General features: G+C 38.2%; 1 pseudogene; it reads right to left on the bottom strand.

The window, feature by feature from the left end:
* Window positions 1-1,760: 1,760 nt before the first annotated feature.
* On the bottom strand, window positions 1,761-15,606 carry LOC149207926 (uncharacterized; annotated as a pseudogene).
* Between the last annotated feature and the right edge of the window lie 1,732 nt (window positions 15,607-17,338).

Here is a 17,338-nt window from a genome sequence, read left to right as displayed (position 1 = left end):
CGCTAATACCAAGCCTTTCCACATTATTCCTCAGATCTCTGCATTACACAGAAACCCATTTCGAAATCTTAAGGCTGGAACTCAAATGGAATTAAATCCGCCTCTATAAACTTTTGGTCTCTTTTGCTGCGCTGCTCCTTTACATTCCTCAATCTCCGATCGGCGATTGATCGCTATTGGCATATCGGCCTTCCACCACACCATCTGCCGTCACTTAACCTTTCCGAAGTGTGATCAGTGATTAAATCTCCATCGTTGATCCTTTCCCCGATCCAACGGTTTACACTTCACCCGATCTAACCAAACAATTCGCTTGATCTCGACCGTTCAATCAACCCCGCTTGATCTAACGGTTGACATCAATATCGGGTGGATAACTTGCACGATGGTTAACCGCCCGATAAAGCAGTTTTTCCTCTCTCCTCCGCTGCTACGTGTCGATTGATGAATGGTATCGGGTGACCAGCCCTAAATACCACTTACCACTTTTCGGCCGCCCGATATTCCGCTTACCGCATATGGAAACCACCTTCCACCGATTAACGCCTGCGCTCCTTCTTCAAGTGATTTAATCCGGTCCGTTGATCCATGAGATCCAACGGATCCTGTGTATTGATCCTTATAGTCTTTATTCCATCTCTTCACTTGATCTCATTCCTTTTGTGATGAACTTTGCACTTTAACATGGTTCCTCTGTGATACTTTGTTTTCACAACCACAACTCCATATATAACAATCTATGATACCTTTGGATCAACGACTGGGATTAATACGGCTCAAACACTGCTATTAACACTAAGGACCCCAATTATGCTTTGAACGCTGCGATTTATAACTTCAGGCATAAAAACAGAGAAGAATGCTTAATTTGATCCGTAGGCAAATATACAGAGACAAGCGAAGGGTTTCAAGAGAAATAACACATTCATGCACACAGAATTATTTATTCAATACAATACAGTTACAGGGTCTCGCCCTCTGGCTCGATTACAGCAATAAAGAAACCCCCTGTTTCTTTCTTGAAATCCTCGCTCTCTCTTACTCGACTCCAACCTAGCTAACCTCTTTCTCCTAACCTTTAGCTGATCTCTTCAGCTAACCTAGCTAACCTCTGAATTATACAAAAAGACTATATTTATACAAAAGTGGATTCATGAACCAATTCTGGTTCAGATCCAGAAATCTCTCACTCTCTCCTAGAGAATCTCTTCAACTCCACTCTTTTCTAAACAAATGCTAAATCAAGCTTTCAAATCCCTCATATCCTATTCAAACCAAATAAATCTAACTATTTGGCCTGATCTCCACACAGGGAGGATCAATCAGCCACTATACCCTTTTTCTCATATTTTACAATAAATAAACACTCTCATACATTTAAATAAATAAAATTAACTAAACTATTGTCTTCCAACCCTTTGTTAGTCACAACATGTGATCATGCCATCACGTTGCTGACTAGGCCTGAATGCTCCTGCATCATTTTTCATTATCGTATTAATATGATATAGCAATTACAAGAGCGATATAATTTCTTTTTTTCACCAAAGTAAAGTTTCTTCGAATTCAAGTTTTTTATATACATAAATGCCATAGGTCAATAAGATCGACTACAAAGGCCAAACTAGTTTTGAAAATAAAGTGACATGGACTTGTCAACCTTCTTTGGTTATCATTTCAGCCAATCCACTCAATAAAAACCACCAGACATTTCTAACTCGTTGAAAAACGAAGTAGGTTGTCATAATAAAACCAACATCCTAATTTTTCAAGTTTGTATTAGACCCCAACTATAACTCAAGGTTTTTGTAGGTTTTGATGTTTGAGTTATACCCTGGTCCCAAACTGTAGATAAAGTTATCGATTGTTCGTTTCATGCAAGTATAGTTGACCCAGCTGCACACGAAAGATGTCACGTAAATAGGAGTGTAGTTGACCCAGCTGCACACGAAATATAGGGCCGAAGATGTCACATAAATAGCGTTTTTGTCTTCTAATTGACAAAATGGATGGTCGATTGTCTGTCCTAATGAACCACGACAATGAGAGAACATATATAGGTCATTTTTCTTCTGTGAAAAACCCTGATTATGTCTTAACTTTCTTTTTGACTCTTCAAGTTCTTGTGTCATAGCCTCAAGCCGTTCTTCCATACGTTTGTTAGCCTCCTATTGCAATAGGTGTTCATGTTTCATGATTGACAGTTGAAAATGCCAAATATGTCATCTTTTCATGCTGCAAAGTTCCATATTTCCATTAAGATCCATTTTGGAAGAATCATACCATTTTTGAAGAGTTTTACAGTTAAGGGAAGGCCAAACAGCTTAATCTTGGCTTCCCTAGGTTTAAATTGCTTGTTTTAGAAGATAGAGAATGAATATCTATCCAAACTGTTTAATCTTGGCAGATCATTAGATAGGTAGAGAATCTTGGGCGCTCAACAGCCTAGGCTGGGTAGGTAGTTTTGAGGTTGCAGAATGAATAAGTGTGATCAATTTGGTATTTCAAAGTGTTATTTTACTTCAGATCACTAGTGCAAGGAAATTTTCCCTTGGAGCAGCTCAAGCGAGGCATGACTAACTTCCCCCTCTTCCTTTTCCCAAATCATTTCGCTAATTTCCCCTAAAAGATGTTAAGATCTGCTTGATATCTTTAAAAATCATCATATTCCATACATATTTGTCTAAGTAAAGATCTGCTTTGCTTAAGGATGCTTATATTTCTTCTACAGGTCCTGTTTCCCCTTTAAAGCCTAAAGATTTCTATCCTTAGCACTTTCTTCACAAAATTCATATTAACTCTAACTCTATTATGTAAATCCCTCCTTATTTCCCCTTCCCATACTAAAAATATAGTAAAAATCCCCATTATTTATATATCCCCTCCTCTGGTTGAAATATAACCATAAATATGCCTTGGGAATTACTAAGTTTATTTGAAACTTAGTAAGAACCCTCATTTTCCTCTTCAAATCATCTTCCCAAGGTATTTGGACTCCTTCCAAAGCACAAAAACCCCCTCCAAATGCTAATGGACCCCTTCTGATGAATTAAGGACCCTTCCTAAAGCTTAAAAACATTCCTTCGATCCACATCCCCCTCCCTCTGACACGATATCGCTGTCGAAGGTGGCAATGACTTTGTTGGCCCATATATATTCACGCTCCGATGGCAAACCGCCGATCACGACTTCGCGATCGGCAGTCGCAAGGTTTCTGTGCCTAATATATATGCCCCCCTCTCATCCACTGATGCAATATTGCTATCGCACCCGAAAGCATATCGCATCGCAATCCACTCATTATCGCAGCCGCATGCCTTATCGCTTTTTCGATATCGGCGATCCCTCCCATCGCATCGCATATATAAAAGCCATCGCCCCCTGTCCCCGCCGATTGTCGATCGCTGACTTAATCTTCACCGTTCGATCAAGCCCCCAGATCTAATCCAGGCTACAGTATTCGCTTTCCGCCCATTTTTATCAAAATTCATGTTATAAGCGATTTTCCCTTTATACAAAGAAAAGAGCCATTTTCTCAGGATTGCTATTTAGCGCCTGCGCGCAACTCCAAAACAAAGGCAACAGGCATTCTCCAATCATTTCTTCATCGCTCCGGCCCGAGTAGGCTCCCGGCAGCTTTATTTCAGCCTCAGCGCAGTCTTGTGCTTCCATTCCTCCTTTTTATGCAACATTTCTTCAGATTTAGCACTGATTTGATCGGCCAAGCGCTGAGACTCCACCAAGGCCTCTAGGAGCCCACGGAAAGCCAAATCAATGTTTTTTTCTGTGCCAAATATGGCAGGCAAGGGTGATTTTGTAGCGGCAAAGTGCATCAGCGAAAGGAAAAGGCCCAGATTCAGTTTAAAAGTGTATCAATGAAGCGGTAAAGAGTATCAGATAAAGAATATCAGTGGGGAACTTAATGCCAAAGCAAATGAACATTAAAGAGCCTCCATCCAAGTCAAAGAATAAGTAAAAGTCATTTAAAGCTCATCAGAACATATCAATGCAGTATCAAAGCCACATGAGAACAATGCTTCAAGTTCCAAAGCACAGTTATGGCAAGATGGCCAGTAGCTCAAAGGACACCATATTTACTAATTTTGAATGCGGCTGCCTCCAGCGCAGCATTAGATAGATATTTTTTCCATTTATTGCAGGATAAGTTAGGTTAATCAGAGTGATTTCTCGAGATCTTTTATCAGATCTACTTTGTAGATATTTTTCCTATATATACCACCCTGTGCAATGTTTTAAGGGTTGGTTGGTTGATAACTCCTGACCAGACTTGCGCTGTATTCTGGGAGAGCCTCTATAATCAAAGATTGCTGGAATGCTTGGATAATGAACTGTTTGTTGTGTTTTTAATGGTTGAAGAGTGAACTATGGAATTCTTGTGCTTCTACATGGCCCAATAAGTGTTTCTTACCTCTGTTTACAGTTTATATGTGTTTATGCCACCATTGTGTCACCATCTAAATAGCAGGAAAGAAGAATAGCTTAGACTTTGCTTAGCAACACTCTATGCTCAATTTCTGTTATTTCTGCATGTTTTCTGCAGAAATAGTTATGAATATGCATACTTAAATGATCATGTTTACACTGTTTCTCTCATTTATGAACGATTGTTTAGGAATCCTTGACTGCTCCTAGATAAAGTTCATTCACCTTCCCTTTGTTAGCTGATGAAATATTCTTAGTTGCCTTTCATCTCCGACCTTCATTCCATCTTTATTCTAGCTTGATATTGTTCCATGTATAGCTATCCTGCTCTGTATTCCTCTTGTGACCAAAAAAACGCACCAACAACCCTTATCCTTGACTCCATGCCCAATGGTTTGAACTTCTCACACTTTGCAGTCCAATTCCATTTGAAAGCATCAGCCTTCCCACCAAAACTCAAACAAAACCCAAAGAACACCATAACTAGCCTAAAATCACCCTTAAACAAAGCTATATTATAAAGAGAGAGCCCTCTCTGATTGCAGGTAGGCTAGGACTTGCAATCCAAAGATTGGTTTGTGGTTACCTTGGCTGTATCCCTTAAGGAGCCAAGGGACAACTTGAGTGATAACATCATTGGCGACTCCGCTGGGGAAAAATTTTCATAAAATTCCAAAAAACAAGTTAGAAGTTGGCTCCAAAGAAGAAATCTCGCAAAACCAGGTCAAATCCAAACCCAAATCCCCTAGCAGTTTTTGAAAATCACAATTTAATCCCAAAGTTTCTAAGGAAACAAGAGGGAAAAGAGGATATTGTTGATTCTAGCCTTGAAGCAATTCCCCAAGGATATATTCCGACCCCTAGTAAAATTTCACTTCACACTGTGAAAACTTCTCCTAGTCCCTCATCCACCTCTCAAAGCACCTTTTCCACTCCTCCATTCACTACACATACTACCACTATTACCACTGTTATTGCCACTGTTCCAGTCATTCCATTTATTCCTGTTGTTCCACTTATACCTGTAAATATGGCTAATATATATGCACCCTTAAAGCTACCTGCTAATCCTAGGGCTATGCCTCAGGATTATCAAACCAAGATCACTTATTTTGACGGTACTGGTTCTCACACAGCCCTACAACATACCAAGAAAATGCAGGACTATTTTGAGAATTATGAAATAGATGATGATCACGTAAGAATGAAGCTTTTTGTCCAAAGTTTAACAGGTGATGTAAGGCCCTGGTTTAGAGCTCTCCCTGCAAATTCCATAGCTGACCCAGAGGCCCTTTACCAAACATTTCTTAACAGATGGGAGAAGAAGAAGGACCCTCTGCACATATTATCCGAATATGATACTATCAAAAGAGGCCCTCAAGAAACTGTCTTAGACTATTGTGCTAGGTTCAACAATATTTACAATGCTATTCCACAAAACCTTAGACCTCCACCTGATCTAGCTTTATACAAATTCCCTGATGGATTTGATTCCGACATGGCATATCAATTGAGGGAAAGAGCCCCTCAAATCTTAGCAGATATGCAGAATGCAGCTGTTAGTGTGGAGGCAAACCTAATTGCCAAAAGAAACAGAGCAAGAGCCGAGAGAAGAACTACTTTTAAAGAAGAACCTTCAGCTATTGAGCAAAAACTAGATGCAATCATGAATAACATGCACAGTCTTGGAGATAGAATGGGAACCACTGAAAGAAAAACATCATGGGAAGAACAAAAAAGTAATACTATCAGAAACCCAAACTTTAGAAAAAACCAAAACCCAAACGTTGGAAGGGCTGTCCCAGACCAAGATATCAGACCTCCTTTTCAAGAAAACTATACCGAAGCATCCACATCCAGTGAGCCAATAGAGGACTCTCATATCAACTTGATGGGTTTAAAGGGTGAACAACAAGTTTTCCTAACCAAGGAAGACCAAGATGACCATGATATAAATCAATTTTAGACTAGATCCAGAGAGTCATTTGACTTCAAAGAAGGCTATGATTCAGTAGTTTATGAGGTGCACAAACAATACAAATTGAGGACCAGAACCATAGATGTGCCTGAAACTACCAAAACGAATGATAGTAGACAGCCTAAGAAGATAAAGGACAAAGCTGTTCTCACAAAACCTACTGATAGAACAAACCCAAAAGAAGTAACTGTAGAGGATATAACAGATGTTTCAGATGTTCAAGCCGCTAAGAAACAGCCATTGGTATCCTCTTCCTCAAAAGAGAAATTAAACAGCACTCCTGAAAGCCTTTCCAAAACAAAAATGTTTCAAGACAACACTCAAGATCAAGAGAAAGACACTGACAATGCAATTGAAAAAGGGAAATCTGCCAGTCACAACACTAAAACTCAATCAGAGAAATCATTTGATTTAGAGGCAGAAATTGGTAAACTAAAGATATCTATTCCTCTCTCTGAGCTTGCTAAACATGATGTATATAGACAGCAAATCAAAAGATCACTGCAAATGCCAGAGAACAGGGATGATGTTAATGTCTTAGATGATCAACCTGAATTACTTTTTGGTCCTAAAGTCGATGGCAAAACAGCACATGGAGCTGTTCCACCCTTTTATGTCAGTTTACACATACATGATAAAGTGTTACACAATGCTATGTTTGATTCAGGTGCTTCACACAACCTAATGCCCAAAGCTGTAATGGAGAAGCTAAACCTAGATGTCACTAGACCCTACAAAGACTTATTCTCCATTGACTCCAGTCAAGTCAAGTGTTTAGGCTTAATCAAGGATTTATGTGTGTCTTTAGTCCAATATCCCAACAAAACAATCCTAATGGACGTGGTGGTTGCTGACATTCCACCAAAGTATGGTATGTTGTTGTCAAGATGTTGGGGAGCAAAACTCCAAGGATCTCTCCAATTAGACCTCTCTTATGCCACTATATCAGTCTTTGGGCAACCAAAGAGACTGTATAGGGAAACACTTATGAAATATGTGGTAAGTAGTGAGAAAAAGCCCCAAAACTTTCCAATTTACTCAATCCATGCTGATATGGATTCATTTATCTTGTTTAATGATGATATGTCTCCTCCCACTGATGATAAGCCTTTGGCTTTAGAACAAGAAACATGCATAAGTGAGGAATCGGTTGCCCATACCCATGAAACTGTTATAACCACTGATGCAACCAGCACACAAGAAGAACTCCATGAAACACAAAATTCAAATCTGCCCACTCCTAAAATGGTGGAAACTCTCAATACTAGTCAAGAGCAAGAAATCCTATGGTATTTGGAGTTTGATGGTTCAGTGAATAAGCTAGGAGCAGGGGTAGGAGTATGGATCCATAATACACAAAACAATCATGCAGAGGGTCATGCTTATAGATTAAGTTTTAGCTGTACTAACAACATGGCAGAGTATGAAGCCCTCCTTTTAGGCCTTAAGTTAATCAAATCTCTAGGAGCTGCAAAAGTTTCCATTCTAGGTGACTCTGACCTGATTATTCAACAGATGAAAGGAAACTTTGTTACAAATGACAATAGGCTAAGAGCTTATAGGTCTGCTACCACAGAAATCCTCAATTCATTCACCAAATCCAAGATTGCCAAAATTCCAAGAAGCCATAATCTACATGCGCACAGCCTAGCTACTTTTGCTAGCACTTGCAAGCTACCTTTTGAGCCCAATCACCACTTTTCCAGTTCAGTGAATAAGCTAGGAGCAGGGCATGAGTATGGATCCATAATACACAAAACAATCATGCAGAGGGTCATGCTTATAGATTAAATTTCAGATGTACTAACAACATGGCAGAGTATGAAGCCCTCCTTTTAGGCCTTAAGTTAATCAAATCTCTAGGAGATGCAAAAGTTTCCATTCTAGGTGACTCTGACCTGATTATTCAATAGATGAAAGGAAACTTTGTTACAAATGACAATAGGCTAAGAGCTTATAGGTCTGCTGCCACAGAAATCCTCAATTCCTTCACCAAATCCAAGATTGCCAAAATTCCAAGAAGCCATAATCTACATGCGCACAGCCTAGCTACTTTTGCTAGCACTTGCAAGCTACCTTTTGAGACCAATCACCACTTTTTTGCTGAGATAAAGCATAGGCCTACTGTCCCTAATAATGTCAAACACTGGCAAGTCTTTGAGAATGATGCACAAATCAACAATTTCTTAACTTTGCAGCAAGAGTTTTCAAGCTTAAATATTGATATGGATGCCATGGAAGATTCCCAATAGCAAAATAACAAAAATCAACAAAATATAACAACTATGGCAGCAAATCAAATGCTGCACCCAACCATTTTTGATGCCAAAAACATTCAAGAGCTGAAACAAATGAATTTGGATGAAATAGCTAAAGCAAAGGCTGAAGTTATTGAACTGAAAGACATTGAACTGAAAGACAATTTTCTGCCCACAGGCCTAACTCCCTTAGAAGACATATTCGATTCAAACGATATCCCTAAAAAGCCAAAGATGCAGCCCTTAAACGCTGCCATAGAAGACTGCAATATTGGGACAGCAGAGAAGCCCAAAATGATTAAATTGTCCAAGTCTTTGCCTCCCGATCAAAAACCAAAGTATGTTGACCTGTTTAAAGAGTTCCAAGATGTATTTGCATGGAGTTATGAGGACCTTAAGTCCTATGACACCTCTGTTATTCAACATACCATTCCTTTAAAACCAAATCAAAAGCCTTTCAAATAGAAACTAAGGAGAATCAATCCTTTTCTTCTCCCCTTGATAGAAAAAGAAGTAAAGAGAATGTTTGAAGCTGGAATTATAGCACCCATCAGATTTTCAGAATGGGTATCCAACTTAGTGCCCACAAGGAAGAAAACAGGGGAGATTAGACTATGTGTGGACTTAAGAAATCTAAACCAAGTCTCCCTCAAAGACCACTACCCATTTCCAAAAATGGACCACATTCTACAAAGAGTGGTGGGGTCTTCAAGAATTTCTTTGCTTGATGGCTTCTCAGGATTCAATCAAATATTAGTTCACCCGGATGATCAGGATAAAACTGCCTTTACAACACCATGGAGAACCTTTAAATATGTCAAAATGCCTTTCGGACTAAAAAACGTAGGTGCTACTTTTCAAAGAGCCATCGACATCGCATTTGCCAAGGAAATCCATGATTTCTTAGTAGTCTACCTTGATGACCTTACTCCTTTCTCAAAATCCGATCAACAGCACCTTAAACACCTAAGGCAAGTATTCCTAACTTGTAGGAAGTATGACATATCTTTAAACCCCAAGAAATCCCTGTTCGGCCTAGAGGAAGGCAAACTTCTAGGTCATATCATTTCAAAAGATGGGATTAGAATCTACCTGTAAAGGATCCAAGCCATTCTCCAAATCCCCTATCCAAGAAACATCAAAGAGTTGCAAGCATTCCTAGGAAATATCAATTTCCTAAGGAGATTCATCCCAAACTTGGCTAAGTTAATAAGAATGCTGAATAACATGTTAAAGAAGGATTCCAAGGTAAAATGGACTTTAGAGGCCAAGCAAGCCTTTGAGGGCATAAAATTTGCCTTAACCCAAGCCCCAGTCCTCACAAGCCCTCAATTTGATAAGGATTTCATCATTTTTGCTTTTGCTTCTCAACACACCATTGTTGTTGTCCTATTACAAAAGGATGATCAAGGAAATGAAAAGCCAATTGCATTTTTCAGCAGAGCCCTTAGAGATGCCCCCTTGAAGTATCAAATAATGGAAAAGCAGGCCTATGCCCTTGTTAAAGCGATCAAAGACTTCAGAATTTACATTTTATACTCTCATTTGATTGCCTATGTCCCAAACTCTGTTGTAAAAGACATTCTAACTCAAGAAGGGATTGAAGGCAAAAGAGGCAAGTGGATTGCCAATATCCTTGAGTATGACATTGAGATAAAGCCCACTAAACTGGTAAAGGGACAAGGTTTAGCCAAACTGATGTCCGAAACAAATTTCCAAGCCTTAGCCATAAATGAACTGGACAACGAACCAGAGCTGGCGACTCCACAGATCAGTCAAGCTTTCTTGCAATCCCCATTGTATGTTGATATTTGTTTTATATTGTTAAACCTGTTTGCTCCCCCAGGGTTGTCCATAACCAAAAAGAGATTTTTAAAGATGAAAGCATCAAAGTTTTGTGTCTTAGATAGTGCCCTATTTTGGAAAAATCATGAAGGAATATTGCTTAACTGTTTAACTTTAAATGAAACTGACAATGTTATGAAAGAATTCCATGCAGGGGACTGTGGAGGGCATTTATATTGGAAGTCCACTGCTGACAAGATATTAAGGGCTGGTTTCTATTGGCCCTCTTTGTTTGCAGATGTCAAAAAGTTTGTTGTTTCATGCCACAAATGCCAAATCTTTGAAGGAAAAAGAAAGCTTCTGCCCTTGCCCCTTAAGCCCATTTCAACCAAGAAGCCTTTTCAACAATGGGGTCTTGACTTCATTGGAGAAATCCATCCATCCTCTTCTGGCCAGCATAAGTGGATTCTAACAGCCACAGACTATTTCACCAAGTGGATTGAAGCCATCCCATGTAGGCAAGCCAATGACTCCACCATTATCCAATTCCTTGAAACCAACATTCTGTCCAGATTTGGCTACCCTGAAAAGATCATTACAGACAACGCTGCTGCCTTCAAATCCAAGAAAATGATCAGTTTTTGCCATAAATTTCACATTGCCTTAGGCCACTCCACAGCCTATTACCCTCAAGGAAATGGCTTGGCCGAATCATCTAATAAGAGCCTCATTAATATCATCAAGAAGATCCTGGAGGAAAACAAAAAGAACTGGCACAAGAAGCTTGTAAATGCCCTATGGGCAGATAGATTGACAACCAAGAGATCCATTGGAATGAGCCCATATGAATTAGTCTATGGAATGGAGGCAAAGTTCCCTTCATCTTTGGGAATCCCTGTTATCAAGTTGCTGCAAGAGATTCAAGCTGAGCCAAATGATATACAAAGGAGAATAAACCAAACCATTCATTTGCAGCAGACAAGAGAGCAAGTCTATCACAGAGCGCAGTCTTTGCAAGAGAAGCTGAAGAAAATGTTTGACAAGAGAGCAAAGGCCGAAGATTTCTTTATGGGAGACAAAGTTTTAAGATGGGACTCGAGGAGACAGGACAAAGGGAAACATGACAAATTTGATTTCCTGTGGAAAGGGCCATATGTTATTCAAGCTGTGCAAGGCAAAAATACATATTTTCTGAAGAGTTTGGATGGCACAGAAGCTGAAGAAGGCCATGTCAATGGCCGAATGCTAAAGCACTATCATGACCCCTTTCGATGTACTTAATGCAGCTGTATATTATTTTTGTACATTATTTGTATTTTCAGCATGTCTATTTACAGCGGTCCGATAAGGGAATAACACAACAAATTTTGAAGGAAGGATCAAAGCAAATGCACCATTTGATCTCTGTTTTGAATTAATTTCAAAGAAAGTGCTCAGGGCAGATTTGAATATGTTTATAAGCACTCAGAAGGCAAGAAGCAGAGCTGTAATTTTTCTGCAAATCAGCTCAAAGTAATACTGCATAACAGCTTACAAGAATTCAGTCAAAAGCATCAAAGAAGAAGGAAGTTTTCAGATTACAGCAACAGTTGAAGACCAAGGCATTCTGACCTGCTGTTCTTGGCTTTTCATTTGGAAAAGCCATCCCCAAGTGGAGCCACTATTAGCCTCATATTGCAATAGGTGTTCATGTTTCATGATTGACAGTTGAAAATGCCAAATATGTCATCTTTTCATGTTGCAAAGTTCCATATTTCCATTAAGTTCCATTTTGGAAGAATCATACCATTTTTGAAGAGTTTTACAGTTAAGGGAAGGCCAAACAGCTTAAATATTGGCTTCCCTAGGTTTAAATTGCTTGTTTTAGAAGATAGAGAATGAATATCTGCCCAAACTGTTTAATCTTGGCAGATCATTAGATAGGTAGAGAATCTTGGGCGCTCAACAGCTTAATCTGAGCCCCTGGCAAAAATAAGGATAGAATTAGATAGGAGGATAGCCAAAAGAAAAGATGAAAAGTTGGGTTTGCTAGTCTAAGTGCACCCAAACAAAAAGAAGAAAAAATGTTAGGCTAAGTAGGCTGGGTAGGTAGTTTTGAGGTTGCAGAATGAATAAGTGTGATCAATTTGGTATTTCAAAGTGTTATTTTACTTCATATCACTAGTGCAAGGCAATTTTCCCTTGGAGTAGCTCAAGCGAGGCATGACTAACTTCCCCCTCTTCCTTTTCCCAAATCATTTCGCTAATTTCCCCTAAAAGATGTTAAGATCTACTTGATATCTTTAAAAATCATCATATTCCATACATATTTGCCTAAGTAAAGATCTGCTTTGCTTAAGGATGCTTATATTTCTTCTACAAGTCCTATTTCCCCTTTAAAGCCTAAAGATTTCTATCCTTAGCGCTTTCTTCACAAAATTCATATTAACTCCTAACTCTATTATGTAAATCCCTCCTTATTTCCCCTTCCCATACTAAAAATATAGTAAAAATCTCCATTATTTACATATCCCCTCCTCTGGTTGAAATATAACCATAAATATGCCTTGGGAATTACTAAGTTTATTTGAAACTTAGTAAGATCCCTCATTTTCCTCTTCAAACCATGTTCCCAAGGTGTTTGGACTCCTTCCAAAGCACAAAAACCCCCTCCGAATGCTATCGGACCCCTTCCGATGCATTAAGGACCCTTCCTAAAGCTTAAAAACATTCCTCCGATCCACATCCCCCTCCCTCCGACGCGATATCACTGTCGGAGGTGGAAATGACTTTGTTGGCCCATATATATTCACGCTCCGATGGCAAACCGCCGATCGCGACTTCGCGATCGGCAGTCGCAAGGTTTCTGTGCCTATATCTATATATATATATATATATATATATATATATATATATATATATATATATATAGATATATAGATATATATATATATATATATATATATATATATATATATATAGATATATAGATATATATATATATATATATATATATAGATATATATATATATATATATATATATATATAGATATATATATATATATATATATATATATATATATATATATATATATATATATATATATATATATATATATCTATGCCCCCCTCTCATCCGCCGATGTGATATTGCTATCGCACCCGAAAGCATATCGCATCGCGATCCACTCATTATCGCAGCCGCATGCCTTATCGCTTTTTCGATATCGGCGATCGCTCCCATCGCATCGCATATATAAAAGCCATCGCCCCCTGTCCCCGCCGATCGCCGACTTAATCTTAACGGTCCGATCAACCCCCCAGATCTAATCCAGGCTACAGTGTTCACTTTCCGCCCATTTTTTATCAAAATTCATGTTATAAGTGATTTTCCCTTTATACAAGGAAAAGAGCCATTTTCTCAGGATTGCTATTCGGCGCCCATGCGTAACTCCAGAACAAAGTCAGCAGGCATTCTCCAATCATTTCTTGATCGCTCCAGCCCGAGTAGGCTCCCGACAGCTTTATTTCAGCCTCAGCACAGTCTTGTGCTTCCATTCCTCCCTTTTATGCAACATTTCTTAAGATTTAGCACTGATTTGATCGGCCAGGCGCCGAGACTCCTCCAAGGCCTCTAGGAGCCCGTAGAAAGCCAAATCAATGTTTTTTTTTTGTGCCAAATATGGCAGGCAAGGGCGATTTTGTAGCGGCAAAGTGCATCAGCGGAAGGAAAAGGCCCAGATTCAGTTTAAAAGTGTATCAATGAAGCGGCAAAGAGTAGCAGATAAAGAATATTAGTGGGGAACTTAATGCCAAAGCAAATGAACATTAAAGAGCCTCCATCCAATTCAAAGAAGCAGTAAAAGTCATTTAAAGCTCATCAGAACATATCAATGCGGTATCAAAGCCACATGAGAACAACGCTTCAAGTTCCAAAGCACAGTTATGGCAAGATGGCCAGCGCAGAGCTCAAAGGACACCATATTTACTCATTTTGAATGCGGCTGCCTCCAGCGCAACATTAGATAGATATTTTTTGCATTTATTGCAGGATAAGTTAGGTTAATCAGAGTGATTGCTCGAGATCTTTTATCAGATCTGCTTTGTAGATATTTTTCCTATATATACCACCCTGTGCAATGTTTAAAGGGTTGGTTGGTTGATAACTCCTCACCAGACTTGCGTTGTATTCTTTGAGAGCCTCTATAATCAAAGATTGCTGGAATGCTTGGATGATGAACTGTTTGTTGTGTTTTTAAGGGCTGAAGAGTGAACTATGGAATTCTTGTGCTTCTACATGGCCCAATAAGTGTTTCTTACCTCTGTTTACAGTTTATATGTGTTTATGCCACCATTGTGTCACCATCTAAATAGCAGGAAAGAAGAATAGCTTAGACTTTGCTTAGCAGCACTCTATGCTCAATTTCTGTTATTTCTACATGTTTTCCGCAGAAATAGTTATGAATATGCATACTTAAATGATCATGTTTACACTGTTTCTCTCATTTATGAATGATTGTTTAGGAATCCTTGACTGCTCCTAGATAAAGTTCATTCACCTTCCCTCTGTTAGCTGATGAAAGATTCTTAGTTGCCTTTCATCTCTGACCTTCATTCCATCTTTATTCCAGCTTGATATTGTTCCATGTGTAGCTATCCTGCTCTGTATTCCTCTTGTGACCAAGAAAACGCACCAGCAGCCCTTATCCTTGACTCCATGCCCAATGGTTTGAACTTCTCACACTTTGCAGTCCAATTCCGTTTGAAAGCATCAGCCTTCCCACCAAAACTCAAACAAAACCCAAAGAACACCATAACTAGCCTAAAATCACCCTTAAACAAAGCTATATTATAAAGAGAGAGCCCTCTCTGATTGCAGGTAGGCTAGGACCTGCAATCCAAAGATTGGTTTGTGGTTACCTCGGCCGTATCCCTTAAGGAGCCAAGGGACAACCTGAGTGATAACAACGTCGAAACCTCTTCTTTTGTACCGTAGTTGTCACGATTTCAAGTTGATATTCGAGGTTTTACAGTTCATTCAGAGACAAAGACTCCAAATCCTCTCCCGTCATATGTCTGATAAGCCTACATAACCCTACAAGCTCAATGTCATCCTTGAGAACACAACCACCCGTAAATGAATTAATTTGATCATCTGCCATTCATATATTTCTCAATCCTCTTTATTTCTATCTTACACATGTATTGAGGAATAGTCAAATGGATATTTATGGAATAGTCAAACATATAAACATATGTAGAGATTGGATATATATGGAATAGTCAAAGTTTATAGATGGAATTGGATGTAAGAATCGGTGACAACCTGGAGGGCGTTACAATCAATTATCGAACACAAATCATCATGTATTCGCCTCTGGACCCTGGACTGAATAAGCTTTACAGCTAGTTGCAATTGCAATTTGCATGGCTTCAGGTGCCCAATTTAAATGGAAAGGGTGAAATAATTATGGACCAACAAGACTTTTAAGGTTTACATGGCAAGACTTTTAATGTTTACATGGCTAAGTTAATAGAGATCTCTTTTTTGACCACCTCAAAATTCTCATGGCTTGAGGGATTATATATGAACCTTCCATTTTAAACAAATAGTTATGATACCCGCTGCCAAACATAGACTTCTTCTATTTGAAGGAAGAGAACATTCCAATGATTTGTCAATTCAATAATAAATGAATATCCATAAAAATTGCTGCCGAGTCAAGGACGTTTGTTTCTACCTTTGGATCCGACAAGTTACTATATTGGAAAAACAGTTCTAACTAGAAAGAGAATTTACTGTTGTGGATGCATGGCTGGCCTATCCCAGGCTGTGGTTAACTCCAGACTTTGCATGTGAATGTTGTTCATGCCTCTAATTCCCAAACCTTCAAACTGCTCAACTGCTCTCTAATTTTCTGAATAAGAGTGTTTCTCTTTTTACTATTTTTATTTTCTGAATAAGAGTGTTTCTCTTTTTACTATTTTTAAAGATCAAGAGGTGATTAATTTAATTAAAATTGTTTTTTTTTTTTTTTAAATAAGTCAATTGTTTAAATTTGGGATATATTGGGTAAGATTGGAAGCTTCTCTATTTACCAACCAGTCTAGATCCATCACTCGAGTTGGATGGTGAATAGAATTTGAAAAACTCATATAAAACAGGGAAAAATAGATATTAAACGTCATGCGATGGGCAGTTTAAAAACAAAACAATAAAAAACAATTTATTGATGAGCAGGGGGACTCGTCAAATTTAACCCCTGCTCGGGAGTCGTAGACTGGAACAGTGTATTGTGAGACTATTGCCATTTTTTACTGGTTGGTGGCGTATTGAATCAAGCGTAATGAAAATCTGCTCAGCGGTGCTGAAGATCTACTCAGGGTACCCGCAATATATATATATATATATATATATATAGATAGATAGATATATATATATATATATATATATATATATATAGATATAGATATATATATATATATATATATATATATATATATATATATATATATCTATATCTATATCTATATCTATATCTATATCTATATATATAGATATATAGATATATATATATATATATATATATATATATATAGATATAGATATAGATATAGATATAGATATAGATATAGATATATATATATATATATATATATATATATATATATATATATATATATATATATATATATATATATATATATATATATATACATATACATATACGCGCCAGTCATTATTACAGCTTTTTAAGTTATTAGCAAGCGTGTTAATTTTTGAAATAACCTGTATTTAACGGCCAAAAACAATGAAAACGTGTAAACAGACGTTAATTTTAAAGCCTTATAGCTAGCATTGCGACGGTCTTTGTGGTGGCGGTGGCGGCGGCG

Source organism: Pinus tabuliformis, chromosome 1_2 (genome assembly GCF_031772625.1).
Source record: "Pinus tabuliformis cultivar Carrire ecotype Pingquan chromosome 1_2, CPIR1, whole genome shotgun sequence".
Taxonomy (NCBI): Eukaryota; Viridiplantae; Streptophyta; class Pinopsida; order Pinales; family Pinaceae; genus Pinus; species Pinus tabuliformis.
Note: the sequence above shows the minus strand (reverse complement) of the source record. Positions and strands in the feature narration are given on the sequence as shown.